This window comes from Lissotriton helveticus, chromosome 10 (assembly GCF_964261635.1).
Source record: "Lissotriton helveticus chromosome 10, aLisHel1.1, whole genome shotgun sequence".
NCBI classification, from domain to species: Eukaryota; Metazoa; Chordata; class Amphibia; order Caudata; family Salamandridae; genus Lissotriton; species Lissotriton helveticus.
In genome coordinates this window covers 494,720,618-494,739,492 of record NC_136071.1, presented here as the reverse complement: position 1 = coordinate 494,739,492, position 18,875 = coordinate 494,720,618, and the positions used below count along the sequence as shown (strand labels likewise).

At 44.0% G+C, this 18,875-nt stretch overlaps 1 protein-coding gene across 1 annotated transcript in view; it reads left to right on the top strand.

Moving 5' to 3' along the window:
- Nucleotides 1-18,875, top strand: part of LOC144784302 (LITAF domain-containing protein-like) — a 255,396-nt gene that overhangs the window by 74,413 nt on the left and 162,108 nt on the right. The window contains exon 2 of the mRNA XM_078662998.1: nucleotides 14,168-14,259. The gene's annotated coding sequence lies outside the window, so the exon portion shown is untranslated. The remainder of the gene's footprint in view (nucleotides 1-14,167; nucleotides 14,260-18,875) is intronic.

The following is an 18,875-nucleotide window of genomic DNA, read 5'->3' as shown; positions in this document are numbered from 1 at the left end:
AGGATTCTCTTTAAATCCCTATGCACTGTGTTTAAGGCAGTGCATGGGTTGGGCCCCCGACCACTTCAAAACAAATTCAAGTGGTATGAACCCACTCGGTCCCTTCGTTCTTCCTCATCCAATCTTATCAACATACCCAGGATTAGGAAAGCCACCTGCGGAGGCAGAGCTTTCAGCATAGCGGCAGCTCATCTGTGGAATAGACTACCCATTGAAATCAGGAAAACAGATGATCTGATGGCCTTTCGAAAAAAGGTGAAAACGTGGCTCTTCCCAAAAATCTAAACCCAACTCACGATATCCCTCATGCCCATGATGCACAGCGTTAATTAGCTATGTGAACACAGCGCCAGGATGCCCGTAGGGTTACAGAAGCGCTCTATAAATACTATAAATAAATAAATAAATAAGTCTGGGTAGAAGCTCACCGTTGTGTTTTCGAACTTTGTGGGGCCGCCCACCCAAGATGCCTGCAGGATAGCGTCTCTATCTCTGAAGTTGAAAATTCTGGCGATGATAGGCCGTGGAGGGGCACCCTGCTTCGGCTTCCCACCCAGCACTCTGTGTGCACGTTCCACCGCAAAGAAGTTGCTCAGGCCCTTGGGGGCGAGGTGATTTAGGATGAGGTCCTCGACAAGGAGATCCGCAGCTGGTTCATCCGATTTTTCAGGGACCCCAATAATACGTACATTATTGCGTCTGGCCCGACTTTCAAAATCCTCCAGTCGACGAGCAAAGAGGTCGTTGGAGGATCGTAGGGTGCGAACCTCAGTCTGTAAATTGGACACATCAGTCGTAAGGCTGGAGGTCCTCATATCTAAGGATTTTACCTTTTCGTTAGTCTTTGATAAGTACACCCTGAGAAGGTTGACGTTGATTGCCACAGTGTCGAGCTTGAGGGCCAGAGCCTCATATTGCTGCCCAATGGAGGTCTTCATGCTAGCAATGGCGCCCATGACATCCTGTAGAGTCAAATCTTCCGGCGCAGCTGAGCCATCTCCTGCCACTTCCAGAGACCTACTCGCACCACCGGGGGACCCCTTAGGATGGGTATAGTGATCCATAACATTTCGATTGAATAGTGCCCCCCCCCGGTGAATGGTCTTGGTCTTTCGTTTCTCGCTGTCGGGTTTGCCCGTCATAGTAGATATTGCGCCCTGGAGGGGCCTTTGAGACCTGGTGAAAATGGCTCCACACAATTCACCCACCGGGATCTCCAAAAGTGAATTTCAGCAGGATATCACCACAACCATAAACACTCAGCAGTTGGTCCACGGTGGGGTTGCGGGGTCCGGCTGCATCCCGGGCTACCAGAGCGGTCCTGAGATAAGAGGAGGCCAAGGAACCAAAAACAAAGCCGAAAGTTAACTCCAAGGTTGTGGACAGAGCCCCGCAGGCCGATGTTGTTCAACTACTGCCTGGGCACCATAATGACTCGAGCCCCGGGCAGCTCCATGGAGTCGGCCACAAAAGTTCAAAGTATGTATCGTAGTTGCGGTTCCCGGAGTCCAATTCGATTTCTGGAAGCAGCTATTATATCAGCTGGGTTGCGTCTTCAATAACCCGTCGTCGTAATCAGGATAAAACTCAGGATAGATGCGGGAGGTGGCAAGGGTCTCGGGAGCCCTGTGCTCACGCGGAGATCTCGGATGCACGCGAAGATCCTCCATTGGTATCAACATTCTTAATGCAGTGCAGGACATTCCCCAGCACAATTTGGAAAGAATTATAAAGGAAATTGGTAACATTTTAACTAGGTGGAGGAATCTTCCATTGGCAGTGTATAGAAGGGTGTACTTGATAAAAATGGTTATTATGCCAAAGCTCACGTTCCTTTTTAATTGTATACCATTATCATTTCCAAATAAGCTGATAGATAAAGTACAGGGTAAACTGGGTAGTTTTGTCTGGGCAGATAGGGGAGCACGTATGTCGTGGAAGAAACTTAGGCGTAGATTGGCAGAAGGAGGGCTTGCCCTACCAGATGTGAAATTATATTGCATGGCATTCCAGTTTTAAAATTGTAGGGTTTTGTTTAACACAACAGGTTACAGGGTGTGGGGAGGGCTTTGCGAGGAGATGACTAAGGAGTTTGGGCGGGAAAGGATTTTTGTTTAAGTTTGGTGCTAAGAAATTTTTCAAAAAAGTTACATTTAAAATATTGAAGGCAGCTCTGATTTTGTGGGTCAAGATCAGGAACATGTTAGGGATTGGATATTATTCAGCAGAGGCTCCAATATGGGACTCACCAGGTACGCCTGGATGGCTGTTGGATCAACTGAGTCTCCCACTTAGGAGGGCAGACATAGAGGTCTGGGGGGATCTGATAGTGATGGGTGAAGTGGTCCCATGGGAGGTATTATGGAGTAAAACAGGGGATCCCTGTCTAAATTTAAATTTCTCCAGTTAAAGTCTTGGGTGGAAGCGAATAGACATGAGATCAAGAGCCTTTGGGAGTTCGAAAAAAAAGTGAAGAGCGAAACAATAATAAAGAAGGAAATAAGTGGATGGCATCACATGGTACTGACTTCCGAGGAGGAAAAAATTAAAGCCCCCTATGAAATATGGGACGGGGTGATGCAGACCCCTGATCTGCAAAAAGTATGGCAGCTCTCCTTCAAGATACTGTACAAAGTAGTCAAACCATCAAACTTGAAAAGGAAATTTTTTTTACGGCAAATAGGTTGTACTGGACCCCATAAAAACTAGCAAAGTTTGTAACAAAAATGCCCCCCCCCCCCAAATGCCGTAGGTATGGTGAGACTAATGAAATGTTAAGCATATGTTTTTTGAATGTCCCCAGTTAGAGGAGTACTGGTCTGAGGTCAAAAAGATAATCAATGAAATTCTTGACACCAACATCAAAGTTTAGCCTCCTACTAGTAACGCTGGGGATAGTGGATCAGCCGTGTAACAATATTACCTGGGATAAACAGGCCTTACTATTTTACTTAATCCTTCTTGCTAGGCGAGAAATTTGCAAGAAATGGATTGAACCTTCCCCGCCACAAGGGATGGACTGGATACGTGCAGCAAGAAGAACGGCGCAAATAGATAGTGATCTAGAGTCTAATACACAATCTAAGATATGGGAGGCCTTCCAGAATTGGGATGGAGACATAAGTGTATAACCCCTTTTGTCCAATAATTACACCTGGGTGGTCTGTGCAGCCAGGACGCTGCAAGGGCACGAGCGCAGGAACTATTGAAATATCACAAAAGCCTGGGGAGTAATAGATCAGCTGGCAGGCTATTATTTGCATATAATAGTGGTATGAGGACAAAAAAAACTAGAACTCTGTGCACTTTACCACTGCTAACCAGAGTTCGATGGATCAATAGCATCCTCTGCTACCAACGGAAAGGGCCTGGGCCCATCTGTTCAGTTCTGCTCCAGTGTTGGTCTTCTGATGGTCCTTTTTAGCAGCATGAAAGTGTAAAGGAGAGTAAAATTTTATAAGACAATTAAGACGCAGTGTAACTCAATAAAGGCTACACAAGAACCCGAGTCAACATCAGTTGAAGGGTAGTCAAAATTATTACAAGTTCAAAAATAGTTGGACATACACGAATATTAGCATAAGAGTATAAAAATACAGGGCAAACAGGAGAAATCCAAACCTTCTGAAGATATTCACGCTGTGCAACATTAAAGGGACACTATGTTCTATAACAATTATGCAAGAAATGAGAGAGCAAAAGTTCAGGTCTCCCTGCAGTGGCACTTCTCCAGAATGCCGCATTTAGTTCTTTCTATCCCAATTCTAACTCTAGAGGTGGCATACCTAAATTGCCAAATAAGTGAAGAGGTTTGCAAGAGAAAAGGAGCCAGTGGGTAGAGCCTTCCTAAGAAGTCACTCCACCATAAGATGAGTCTGAGCCATGACGCCACAAGCACGGAAGGAAGCAAGCTAGCACTCAGGTGCTCTCCGCTAGAAAGGCAAGCAGGAATGGGGTGTCTATCTCTCCCTGCAATGCATCATATACTCAGAGTTGTATTCAGAAAATGTCCCATAATGCTTTTCTCACATGCACTCTACAGTGGGCTCTGTACAAAACTTTTACATCCTGTCGATACCTTTCGCTGCCTTCTTCATGTACGCCCCACTGCAACAGTTCGTCCTTGGTCCCCTCTCCTTCTCCTGTGTGAAAGCACCTCCTTCCACCTCATCTTTTCTCCAGCCCAAACTAACTGGAACTCCTTCATTCCGCGACTCATCTAATAAAACAATACCCATACTCTTCACTAGCAAACGTTGTCCACCTGAAATGCAAAACATGGAACAAATAACATTCTATGAAACTCACATGAGAATTTAGACATTAGTTTCAGAAACTAGGATATTTCAAAATGTCCTGTAGATTCAGGCCTACGACTTAGGCTAAAATAATGAATTTGCCTTGCTATGTACGTTGGTGATTATATTAAACATTAGCAGTCAATAAGAATATTTCCCCTTACTACATTAATATGCATATTGCAACTCCATCATTAGCATAGGAAGCGTACAAACACAATTGATACATCACTGGATCACATCACTAAGGAGGCCTATAAAAACAGATTACATTGGTTACATTTTCATCACAAGTTCTATGCAATAATTATTAAGCGTTACATTGGAATGCATTCATTTCATAGGAAGATGTTGCTTGATTCACGTTTCCTCTAACATCTAATTTCTCTCATAACACTGAAAAATATGTAAGTGCGTTCTTCAAGTGTTTGCAGTGCACCCCTATTAAGTACCCCATATAGGATACACATTTTTCGCTCTATCACAAGTGCTAAAGTTTTTGTGCTCTCTGCTTAGAACATGTTAGATTGACTTATACCCAGCTGGGATATTTAATTTACTTGTAAGTACCTATTAAAGTTGAACTACATATGCCAATTGCTTGTATATCAAATACTACTGGTGGGCCTGCAGCACTGGTTGCCCATTAAATATGTCTCAGGCCTGCCATTGCAGAGCCTGTGTGAGATGTTTAAGCTACCATTTCATCTTAGCAAAGTAAACCTTTTACCAGGCCCACATCTTCCTTTTTAAGAAATATAAGTTACCCCTAGGATAGACCCTGGACAGCCCAGAGGGCAGGGTGCATTGTATTTAAAAAGTAGGAGATGTACTTTTTTGTTTTTCGTGTCCTGGTAGTGAAAAACTCTCAACTTCATTTTTCACTACTGCAAGGCCTATCTCTCCCATCAGATAATATTGGAGTGGCCTTATTAAATGGTATAAGTGTCATTTCCAAATGGGAAAAGATATTTGGTGTCTGTAATCACAATTCAAAATCCTAACCTATGGTGAAGTTGGATTTTAAATTGCAGTTCTGAAAATGCCACTTTTAGAAAGTTGGTGTTTTTTTGCCTCAGCCATTTGGTGCCTGTATCCCGTCTAAGGTCACATGACTGGGCATAATTGACAGACTTTGTGAATTCCTTCCAGACAGTTGCACAATAATGGGATTAGGTGTGCCTGAATGGACCAACTGCAGGCAGAATGGGGTGGGGTGGAGTTTAGCACAGCTCCATTTGCAACCGAATAACCTGTGCTCTGCCTTCACACAAAAGGCCTAACGACCCCACGTTGTTACTGCAGTCAGCGTGGAGTCAGGATAGGGGAGGTAACGAGTCCCATGCAATTCAAGGACACTGTCCAGAAGCATCTCCCACCTTCCAGAACCAGAGCACCTGGGTATAAAAAGCTGGCCTCAGACACTAACTCTTCAGTGCACGTCTGGACCTGTAGATACTCTGTCAGGAAGAATGACTGCTGTGCTGTTACAAGGACTGCCACTCAGCTGGACTGCTGCTTTAAAGGAACTGCTCCCTGCTGTACTGACCTTCTGCCTGCTGCTCTCTTGCCTTGGGATAGAAGAACTCGACCTGCAACTTCCTCCTGAACCCAGGATCACAGAGTGACTCAAAGGGCTAATGTGCAGGCCTCCTGATCTGAGCCTCTAGGACATAAAAGGCTCCCCAGCCACATCCAGGACCCAGCTGCAGCGACTTCCTGAACCCCAAGTGGTGCCTCACACGTCCTGGATCCTTGGTGTTGCTCATGGGCTCTTAAAATCAAGCTTTTGGACTCTTTGCAAACTGGACTCTTGGTACAAAAATTTGAGAAGGTAATACTTTTCATTCTGGGACTCTATCCAACCCCGCTCCATCATGGTTGGCCTAACCTTTTTACTTTGGCCGGTCCATCATGACTAGATAGGCGGGGCATGGCGCTTTATGTTTTTAGGCGCAAATATTGCAGTTTATTCTTTAAAAATTCATGACTCTGATCTACTGACTGTTTTTTTGTCGCTTTGGTCTTGTTTTATTTATTACATTAAGCTCTATATTTCTAAACTGAGGTAGTGTCCGGTCAGTGAGTGAGTCAGTGTCAGTGGATAAATGGGCGCTGGATGGGCGGGCCGGCCCAGTGCTTCAATGACGCCGAAACTACTGCCCTTGTGTCACTTGGTATTGTTAGCGCCCACTGGGTACATCAGACAAATGAGACCATGGTGATTTTACCCCTGAGACACGGATGTTACAGGTTGCAGCTTTCCCTTCTGTTGCTGTTCCGCCGCCAGTCTCGAGGCAGCAGGTCAGTAAATATATGGGGTGATTATTTTAGTCTATTTGTAGGCCTGTCGGGCGTGCGTGGGTGTGCTGGGTTAAACTCATGATTTTTGTTCGGATAAAAAATAATTATGGCAGCAAGCTTAAATGGACAGAGAGTGCAACATATGCAAAACACGTCTCCTTCAGCTCTGTCTATACTGGCTGATACAGCAGAGTTACTTAAGATGAACAATAGTGCCTCAACTGTTTTATATAATCAACTCAGAAAGCGGTTTTCAGGAGTTTTACATTAGTTTCAAGTAATTTCTGAACCTTCTCAAATCAAATCAAATATCTTTATTCGATTGTAAACATTACAATCATAAAAGAACAGTTCATCAACAAACAGTGAAAAAACAGTCCGGATAATTCATTTGTAAAGCACAAGTTTCTTCAGACAATGTAAAAGACAGAAGCAACAGGCAGCATAAAACAGTTTAAAAATATATAAATAATTTCTATGCAATAAAAGATTAAAAATGCCTAGGGCATTAGCAGCATAATTATCCCTCCATACTTTTCCTGAAGGTGATTGCTAGTTTCAGGAAACTACAGACAAATAAAGTGCAATCGCATTTCAATAATTGGAGGTAATAAAGTGCTGGTTTTATCTGTGCAAATTCAGTTTTTTAAGGCAAGGCTTTAAATATAGCTGCCGGGGTGTTATATAATAAGGACAGAAAAATAAAAAGTGTGCCAGGTCTTGCGGAGACTTTCCGTCGCAGCCGCAAGCTGGCAACACCTCACCCCGATGGGCCCCACTTGGTACTGCCAGTGGGAGATGGAACAGGTCAAAACGGAACCTTGTTAACAGATAAAGTTCATAGCCGGTCATAGGCCATGATAGATATGGTTCCGTTTGTAGACAGGTTTTAAGTAAAACGTGTTTCCTTACACTGTCCTTCTGCAACTCAACCTCCTCCCTGGCAGTATACCTGGTTGTCATCATGGCATTTTTTACAAAAATAACATCAGATTTGGTAATGAGGTTTGGGGTTAAAAACAGATCTGGCCGGCCGATTGCAATCAGGCAATCATTTATGTACTTCAGCCATGGAACTTTAAACCTTCCATCCGATGTTAAGGCTTCTTTTAGTATTTCATGAGTGAAGGGTATGTCCTTGTTAAGCCAGCAATTCAGCCAGCACAATACGGGGTTCACTGCTATTCTGTCACTTAAATAGGGTACACCCAACTCCTCATGTACCGAGAAGTTTCCAGTTCCCCTTGGCAGCCTCAATATTTTCTTCAGGAAGTTATTTTCTGTGACCTCCAGGTCCTTCATCTTGTTATAACCCCAGAGCTCACTTCCGTAACAGGCAACGGCGACACTTTTTGCCTGATATAGTTTAAGCAAAGCTGCCACCGGGCTATTGCCAATTTGTTTCGCAAATCCAAGTATGGCCGCATTAACACGTATTACCTCACCCTTCTTTTTGCAGACAGCAGGGCCCCAGGATAGCTTGTGATCAAGGAGGACCCCAAGGTATGAAAAAGTATTAGTGGTAGGAATTTTTTCCCCGTTTATACAAAAAAGATTAGATTTTCGAGAACCCTGGCCTGTTTTCAAAACATAGGACTTAGAGTTATTAATGCTTAGGCCTCTTGACTCCATGAAGTCAAAGAAAGAATTTAAAAGTTTCTGGAGACCATTTGCTGTCCTAGAAATAAGGACCGTATCGTCTGCGTAGAGCAGCACAGGGACTCCCTTGCGGCCTACAAGGGGGTAATCGGCTCCTGTTTTTAGCAAGTACTCCTCCAACTCGTTAATGTACAAGTTGAAGAGGAATGGAGCCAGTATACACCCCTGTCGAACACCCCGATTTATTCTAAATTCCTCCGTTACTTTCAAATCTTGGGTGTAACGAACATTGGCTCTTGTGTCGGTGTGTAGGTCAACCAGAAGATTAATTAAATTCTTTTCTACGCCCATCTTTAACAGGGTAGCCCATAATTTTCCTCTATCCACACAATCGAAGGCGGACGATAAGTCCATAAAGGCCATATAGACAGTTCCTTGCTTGGCCAGGGTATATTTACTTAAGATCAAATATAGGTTCAGACATTGTGTAATTGTCGAATGACCAGGTCTGAAGCCATATTGAATAGGGGATAAAATATTTTTATCAGTTGCCCATGTGGTTAACCTGTTCAAGATTATACCACCTACCACTTTAGCTACAGAATTAATTAGAGAAATTGGCCTGTAGCATAACGGGCTGCTGCGGTCGCCCTTTTTAAATACTGGGACTATGGTCGATAACCCCCACGCCCCTGGGCACCCCGAGATCCCAGCTGCGTTTACTACGGCAGTGAGAACTGGGGCCCAAAAGGAGATACTAGATTTAAAAAGGTCCGGTGGCAAGCCATCCGGGCCAGGAGCCTTGTTATTAGTTAGTCCTTGGATGCCCCTTTCTACCTCACTTACTGAAAAGCACAGGGAATTCTTAGTTGGAATTAAAAAGGCATTTTCTGCCCGTTGCTCATTACTCTTGAAAATTGTACTAAAGTGGGTGACCCAGTCCTCCGCTGAGATGTTAGTGCCAAGAGCTATATCACTAGAATTATCAAACAAGGGTTTGTTGATAATTTGCCAGAATTTATTACTGTTCCCCAGCACTGATTGGTCAAGGAGAGACTCCATGGTACTAGCCTTAATTTCTTTTTTCCGGATAGCTAGTGATTTCTTATAAATCAGGCGCATATTTTTAATTTGACCATGATCTCTAGGTTTAATTTTTAACGCCTTTTTCAGGTCTCTGCTTGCCTTAGAACAATTATGGTCAAACCATTTAGGAGTATTTCTGGATTCACCCCTCACCGGTGCTGTCAACATAGATCCTACTATTGACGCTATGGCCTCAAAATCTGCCAAGATTTTCTCAGGAGGTGTAAGTGATGACATGCATACTGCTAATTCCTCTCCACATAGCTTATTTATTTCAGTGTACAAATCTACTTGATTTACCATTGACCACTTCAATCTGCGTTTACCATTTATGCAGCGTAACGTTCCCCGGTCTTCGCGGGTCATTCGCTGCTCAAATAAAACCCCACCAAACTAATAGTTATCGGGTTATGATCACTATAAATGCTCGTATGAATAACAAATCTCGAGGCCCAATTTACAAGGTCTGCAGATAATAATATGTGGTCTATAAAGGACCCCTGACCTGAGCCTTTAAATGTGGGGACATCAAACACCTTAGTCTCAGGAACCATAGACATGGCTACAGTTAGATTATTTTCATTCACCATGTCATTTAAATTGACTCCTCGCCTAGTGTGGACAAAATGGAATCCTTCCACACTATTACACCCCAAGGATCCCATAGAGGAGACACCTGGGTTACCGCATGGATGTACATTAAAATCACCTACGATCATTACCTTCCGTGACAATGTACTTGCCCCCTTTCTCATTATCTCATTTAAGGTCAAGATGTTACATTCACCATTGCTGGTGATAGCATTATAAAAATTGATCAGGGTTAAAACATGTTTGCCTCTCTTCAATTCAAGCATTTGAATGTTCCGATTAGCATTATAGCAAGTACTTATTTTACAACAGAGTCCAAGATTAATGAGAATAGCCAGGCCCCCCTTTGCTCTTCCCCTAGTGGAAGGAGCTGCAGGTATAACAAAGCTTTGATAGCCCTCAATGAAGGCATTTTTATCTTCCAACCATGTCTCTTGGAGGCATATAATTGTGTGTTTCTTAACAAAAGCTAGCCAGGCAGAATCACCTATTTTGTCAGCCAAACCTGCTATGTTCCAGGAGAGTAAACTCACGTTACAGTCACCTGGCGCTATTTCTAGAACAGCATCTCTGATGGTTAGGTCTGGTGTCGGGTTGGGTTGTTCTGTATATATAACCCCCATAGTTTCGATGCTAGAGGTGTTTAATTCTATATGAGTTGGAAGAGGGTTGTGGGCCTCAGACAAATCAGATAATGTACTGTTGTTCTTTGAGTTATCTCTAGTTGTCCCTGTCTGACTAATATTGCCTGGTTTGAACATCAAGGGGGGAACTTTTGTGACTTGTTTATGTGTAGCCCTATTGTTCATTTGAACATGATGACTTTGTATGAGGTCAACATTCGTTGGTATGACTGAGCCAGCATGGAGTCAGTCGACCCCCTCCAAGCCGCTCTGATCATAAAAGGCGTCAAACCTATTTGTAATGGGTACATTATAGTAGGCACTAGGGTGTGTTGGATGGGGGTGATCTTGTTAGTAGTACGACCCATGAGGTACATCCCAGTTCTCTTGGTAAATTCCTTGATTGCTAACCTGTCTGGACTCCCAGGGTATGTCCCTCCTAAACTGTCTTTGTTCTCCAGTAATATAGTGACCATGATTTCTTGAGGTTACTCCATTATGATGTACATTAAAGTTATCTGGAGTTCTTTCCTGTTCTGCAGTGAAACATGAATACGCTGTATTTGAGGAATGGTCGTTTGGTGGGTAAAAATAACTTAGATCCATAGTGCGGATCAGGCTGCTGATCGAACTATCCTTCCAGCCAGTTATATACCTTGCCACACGACCATCCTTAAATTTAACTACAACACAGTCACCCTCTGTAGATTTAAATCTATGGCCCACCCAGTCGACCCTTCGGACATTTGTTATTGTAACTCTAATATGAGGAGGGATCGGTCTATGAGTCGTTTACCAATGACTTACTTTATTTTTCAAGTCCCCATAACTCTCTGTCTTACCCATTTCAAGTCGCGGTACACCAATCATTACTATGGTGTACCGATGGGATTCAGGGGGGAGATGAATATGAGTGACTTTTTCCGGGTGTAGCGTTTTAGGTGTTCGTACTGGGCATGTATTCAATGTTACGCTTTTTGTGGTAGTTGGCCTTTGAGGCTCAGCCTGGCCATCAAGAGGATCAGGGGATAAACCTTCTGCGGCCCATTCACTCTCTTCGTTGCCAGATATAAAATTCTCAGAGGAGGTAGGCAGGGTCAGTGCTACAGTTGTATCAATATTTGTTTGTGTACATAATATTGGAATATTTTGAACTGCAGCAATTACCGGAAGAGAAGATGTCAAGTTAGAACTTTCACTTTGAGTATTATCCTTAACTTGTGTATTCATGGTCTTCGGTTGCTTAAAATTACTTTTAGATGGTATAGAACTGTCCTTAGATGCTGGTGCAGTAAGAATCTTTAATATACTTGTGATATCCTTTCTTTGCAATTTTTCAAGCTTCTCTAGGGTATGCTCTATACTGGTGATTTTATCACTCAAAGGTTGCAAGAGAGATATAATTAAGTGTTCCAGTTCAGTTGGGTATGTTTTATCTGATAAACTGACTCTTTTAGACTCGGTCTGACTCATCTGCTCTATGTGAGTTTTAGTGTGTTCTGGCTGTGGGTCATTTTGTGTTGTAGCACTCTGGACGATGGATGTAGTGGAGGAATTAGAAGGTCCGGCAAGTGGTTTAGCCAGCCTGAAGTTTAGCCAGACATCCTTTGCCGAGGGCTTGTGAAGGCCTAATGGTCTGTATATTTTCCTCACTATAGATTTAGTTTTTAAATGTTTCCTATGTCGACGCTTTGTTTTAATGGGGGATAGCGTTTTGTCTACTGCTGTTACATTTACAATAGGCGAACTTTCGATATGAACGTCCCTTGGTAGGTTTAGTGAGATAGTTCCAGATTGGGGCGAACATATATTGCCCCCCGAATTAATAATAAGCAAAGGGCTTCCTTCAAGGCTGTTTACTGGTATAGGTGAATTCAATTGTACAGTTTTCCTAATGCTTTTTTGGGCACTAGGCAGCCCTGTAAATGATTGCATCAAAAGAGATTCCTCTAGGTTAATAGAGGAATCCGCAGTATTATTGTTCGCAGTAGTATGCAGTGAAAGGTTAGGAAAACACAAATTCGGAGTCAATGAAAGACGCCTCTCCGTATTTTGAATAGTGTCAGCAACTACACCAATGGTCTTTTGTAACATTAAGTCGATAGCTGTCATTGTTGGTAAGGGTGTGGTTGGCAGGGTCTTATTCCTGGTAGATGATCTTGTGGCCACAGGAGTCTTTCTTACTTTTGTCATTGTGTAAGGAATATCCGGAATGTCAGAAAAATACCAATGTTTAAAAGTAGTCACTTGTGCTGCTATTATATCTTCATGTAAGAGATCAAATAACACAGAATCACCTTATTCTTTATCACAGGATGCTGGCGATGTTAAGGGATTGTCCCGTCCCGTCTCCTTCCGTCCCCTGAGGGCCACAGAGGGCCCGCCCTTTGCCCGGGCTTAGCCCCGGGCACTCCCGCGACGCGGGGGTGACGCGGTCTTTATGCGCCGCCTGGCGCGATGTCAACGTCGTTCTACCGCCGCAAGGCAGGGCGGGAAATGTAGTCTCGTGTCCCCCTCCACTCGGCTGCCGCTTCTGGATGTCGGTTGCGGCGGCGGGAGGGAGACTGAGACCTGCAGGCACCAGGGTCCGCGGGGGACTGCGGGGAACAGCGTTGGCGAGGTGGACTCTCGCAAGGTCAGGGATCCTTAGAACATTGATGCCAGGGTTTCCTTCAGAGTTTGTGCACTTCTCAATAGTTTGAAGATCCTTGTATTTTAGCTTTTTCAATATCACTGTCAGTTTCACTCATTTGCAGTTCAATGCCACTCAGAAGTGCATTGAAACAATGGAAATGCCATACACAACCAATCTGAAAACTTGGAGGTGATGGTGTAAGTCATGATCTCCTACCGTTGCACTGACTTCTTATGCTGTGAAAATGTGCCTTTCCTGGCGCAGTCCCTTTGTTCAAATGGGTGTCATTTATGATATGAATATGTTTCTATCGTCTTCGTTGCTTGACTTTGCTCGCAAGAAAGTGTCACTCATAGTTTTTGAAATGTCACTCATAATTACACTTAAATTATGAAAATGTCACACATAGCAATCTGAAACCTTGGCAGCTATGGGGAAACATCCTTTACAACGCAACTTTTACCACGCAGTGCTTTTACATCACAACTTTTACAACGTAAACCATTACAACGCATTGCGCTGGGGGGCGCTCTAGGATAGGGATAGATTTAATTTACTATCCAACACCTTCCCTACTATCCACGGGGACTGAAGTTGGAATAGTAAATTAAACTATTCACTATCCAGCACCCCAAAGCGCTATGCGTTGTAATGGTATGCGTTGTAAAAACTGCGATGTAAAATCATGCGTGGTAAAAGCATGCGTTGTAATGTCATACATCCGGCAGCTATGCTCTCCAACAACAGAACTCGGACCGGAGAGTGACGTGGTTGTTGGGTATTCTCAAGGGAAGATTACGAATATGGAAGATTACTGTGTAATGGAATATATTTGGAAGCCCATACCCTATGTTAAACCCGAAAAGGAAGTTCGAGAAAATCCAGGGTGTCATGCAGGAGATCAACTTGGTATATACATTGAAAATGCAAGTTGTTTGTTTCGGACTATCTTTAGCTACTTATCCCATTATGTGGGTATTTCATTTTGCGTGCTTTATTATGACATGTACTTTTGTTTGATTTCCAAATAGAAGCTGGCAACACAGTAACAACCATTCGCCCTGTGCCAAGACATTATACAGACACAGTGCCAGTCAAGAATACGGATAAACAATTACATTTGGTAAGTTTATTAGCTCTGTTTCTGGGAACTGGGAGTTCACTATCTGTGTAATGTAAACAGTCTCTGTTTCCTCTTATGAATCATACACAGGATCCACCGCCCACGATTTTTTTTAATACGGTAGAAAGAACCTCTCAGATTTAAAGTGATTTTTAATTTTACGGTTACCAATGCTTATTGAGCGTTCAATCTTTTTCTGCCACTAGAAATGTGCAATTTAACATTTAAGGTTAATATGGGATGTCTACAAATTTACCTTGATATTTTCGTTCTGCCAAGTGAACAGAATTTAGTTTTCTTTTATTGAGAGCGATGAATAATAACCCTGCATCTCAAAGCTCTTACAATAAATGCTTCATATATTGTTTGTTTACAACAAGGAGTTTTGGCTATGATGCGCTGTGCTAAAAACCTTGGGGCAGATTTTACAAGCCCCTTGCGCCACTTTTGCGACATTTTAAACGTGAGAAAAGTGACGCAAAAGTGGCGCAAGGGGCCTGTAAATCTGCCCCCTTGAGTTTTGAATTGGTGTATTGAGCAGTGTTGAGCATCACTGGATGATGACGTTCAATGCTACCGGAACCTAATCCAGTGGAGTACCAAGGTATTCATGGACACTAAAGACAGGAAAGAAAGACTTCTCAGCGTAGTTATCAGTGCGTCAACGTTTGCTATAAAAATTAATTTGCACAAAATGTGATTTAATACAGGCTGCATGCATTATTTTACTTCTCTTCAGGCAGCATCAAAAAAGTGCAAACTCATTCACGGTCACCTACTGCCGCTTCCGTCTACGAAAGAATTTACCCGACTACACTCTGGCGTAACGAAACTTGAGGGGCCCCTGACAGGTGCAAACCACGCTCCAGACCCAGTCAGGAGATCTCAGGCCCGCCCATGCACAGGGCTGGAGGGGGGCCCTGGCGCTCGCACCCCCTCTCTCCCCCCCTCACCCAGGCACCGTGGGGGCTATTGTTAGGCCACTGCGACTACACTTGGAGCCAGAAACACGAATTGTAATTTTAAGAGGATGAACTTTAAAGATACATTTGTTAAGGAAAACGCATATTATTTCGGTAACTGTGACTGTTACTTCACACAACTGTTTACTTTATACAGCAAAGCAAATTTTTCAGGACCTTATTATTTCCCAACAGTCCCTTTTGCAGAGATGTTATAATTATCACTGTTTCCTAATAAGAAGGCCCAGACTGCCTAGCAAGACAGCTGCCGAGCCCTCCGCCCAACCAACAGAGCACATGTTCAAAGCCGACAAAAAATGGCACAGCCTTCCCTCCTTAAAGCAACTATAAAAGTAGAAATATTGAATTGGGTAATAATTACATCTGCCGGTGCAGTGTTACGAAATCACATAACTGTGGCAGCAAGGAATATATATATATATATATATATATATATATATATATTACCTACTGGCGGTCGCCAGTAGGTATATATAGTTAGGATTTTTTCTCTATGGGTTTTTTGAAAATTCTATGTCTAATAACTTTGGCGTTTGTGGACGGAATTGGCTGAAATTTTCAGGAAAATGGCACATTTTGTTTCTGAGCAGCCCTTGAAAATTTGGGGGGGGGTTCGTCCAGTGGGGGCCGAGAAAAAAGGGGGGTCCCAAAACGTGTTTTTAACATTGAGTTTTCCATAGGGCGGTTGGCCTCACTTTTAGCCCGAACGGCTGAATGGATTTGCACGAAACTTGGCAAAATTGTAGGGACTGGTAGCCCGATGTGCCTTTTGTAGGTCTCAATATATGTGCTCCAGTGGATTTTGAGAAATTAACGTTTAAAAAAAGATATATATCTGTAACAGCGGACCGGGCAGCGCTCTGGTTCGCGGACTTTTCGCGCAACGGAGCTTTGTGAAGCGAAGCTGATTGGTTCTCCGGCGTCTGTCAACATTCCAAACAGTCCGTAGCGGCCGCCATCTTGTCTCTCGGTAGGATCGAGAGACAAGAGGAGGTCAAAACAAAGGGGGAAATAACTATAAGGGGGCATAGTAGATCCTCGCTGACCCCCTAGGTTTGATGTGGAGGTTTTAAAAGGGCCCCGCGGGGCAAAAAAAAATAATAATAATAATAATCGAACGGCTGAATGGATTTGCACGAAACTTGGCAAAATTGTAGGGACTGGTAGCCCGATGTGCCTTTGCTAGGTCTCAATATATGTGCTTCAGTGGATTTTGAGAAATTAACGTTCAAAAAAAGATATATATCTGTAACAGCGCACCGCTTCGCGTACTTTTCGCGTTACGGAGCTTTGCGAAGCGAAGCTGATTGGCTCTCCGGTGTCTGTAAACATTCCAAACAGTACGTAGCGGCCGCCATCTTGTCTCTCGGTAGGATCGAGAGACAAGAGGAGGCCAAAGCGAAGGGGCAAATGACCATAAGGGGGCATAGTAGATCCTCGCTGACCCCCTAGGTTTGATGTGGAGGTTTTAAAAGGGCCCCGCGGGGCAAAAAAAAAAAATAATAATAATAATAATCGAACGGCTGAATGGATTTGCACGAAACTTGGTAAAATATTAGGGACTGGTAGCCCGATGTGCCTTTGCTATGTCTCAATATATGTGCTTCAGTGCATTTTGAGAAATTAACGTTCAAAAACAAGATATATATCTGTAACAGCGCTCCGCTTCGCGGAGATAAAATTATATCTGTATTACCTAGCTGTTGCTAACACCAGTTAGCGACGGCTAGTAGGAGATAGCGACCATCTTGGGTCCCACTTTGCATGTGAGTGATATTTATCACTAATGACATGCAAAGTGGGCATGCCAAGATGTTAGCGACTGGAAACAGTCGCTCACATCGCTATCTCCTATTATCAACTTTTGGAAATATTCGAGATAAGCGCGAATATCTCCAAAAAGTAACAGCTGCCCTGAGCAGTTCTTAGCCATGTTATCCAATGGGAGGTGGATAACATGGCTAAGAGCATTAGCTCGGTAATGCATGAATATCGCGGAGTTTTCAGCGATATTAATGCATTGCGCTCGTTTTTTATCGTATTTGCGATAAACCTTGATAATAGCAAGGTTTATCTGCGATAATTTCTGACGGTAAAAAAATCTTTGCAATGCATCGTTAGGGATAAATATCGCTTAACTTTGGTAATATGCCCCAACGTCTGTTAACGTTCGATTCGAAGGAAATCAGGAATTGTTGAAAAACATTGTGTGCGCCATCTTGTCTTTTTTCAAATGCCACACTTTTGTCGTGCACGGCAGCCATTTTAGATGCCTTGACCAGACCCACTCTGTGCACGCTGTCGATCCTTAGCATGGCTCCCTACCCTCGCAAGCATCTCACCCAGGCAGTGGTCACCCCCGCTCTCTGTCTTATGCATGGGTAATAAACCTCCCCCCATCTGCGCTGCTCTTCCCTGAGAATCACACCCTGTGCCCGCCCGACACCTCCCTTTCGCCCTATTCACTACCGCACCCTCTGACACTCCTTTTCCTCTGTGTACGATTGTCCAGGCCGGTCCTAGGCTATCAGCTAGCCCTGCAGATGTAGTTTATGGCCACAGCTGTAAAGAATCACCCCTCTTCAAAGGAGTTATAGTAGATCAAGGCCCACACTCGATGAGATCCGTCACAGCAGAAGCGTTGCTATTATCTGAAAACCATCCTGTATTGTGATTGGGGAGGGGACCGAGCGTGAAGCGGAAGATTCCAGGGATGACTCTTTGTACATCAAAGTTTTTACAATTATGTGTCACATTAAAAATATATAGCACTCCGACAAAGTAGTAAGATTATAAAACTTTAATAATTTATAAATATATACAAGAAAACAAAAATAGTAATAACATATAAACATTTTTAGGGAAAAACAACGAAGTAGCGGTCGGCTGTGCGAATAGTCCCAACGCAGCACAACGTCCAGATTTCCGGCGTGGGGCGTCGCGGGGGGTGGGTCATCAGTAGCACACTGTTGTGCGAATAGTTCCAAGGCAGCAGAACGCGCCGAAATCTAGATGACACGAAAGTGATGTCTAGTAAGTTGCCACCCAGCAAATAACGGCGTGGGGCGTCGCGGGGGGTGGGTCATCAGTAGCAAACTGTTGTGCGAATAGTTCCAAGGCAGCAGAACGATGGCACCAAGGTGATGTCCAGTAAGTTGCCGCACTGGTTTTGGTATCCTACAATGCTGCTCCGAATAACGGCGTGGAGCGCCCCGGGGGAGGCGGCGTGAACGGGCCTCTCCAGGTGGAGTCTCATCTGTTTTAGTGGGGCGCCCCTTTACCGTTTCAGTTGCCATTCCGTCCGCTTTTGGTCCACTGTGTCAAAATCCGCCATTCAGCTGAGTTGCGCCCACTCTTGCGGTGCAGCGATAGGCGGCTGCCACAGGACTCTCAAAATGGCGGCAGGCTCTTTCCTTTTTGGGCGTGGTCCACTGAAATGGCCCTGGGACACCTTGGAAATCGGACGCTTGTCTGCTAGGTCTTGGACCCCATTCTCGAAAGCGTCCCCTCCGCCTTGAGAATTCATCAAAAGTTTTGGGGGCCCCGACTCCTGCAGGCTTCTGGTGGGGAGCGGCTGCCATGATTGCTCGCGGAATGACCACGACGGAGCTACGAGATGGTGGTGCTCTCATG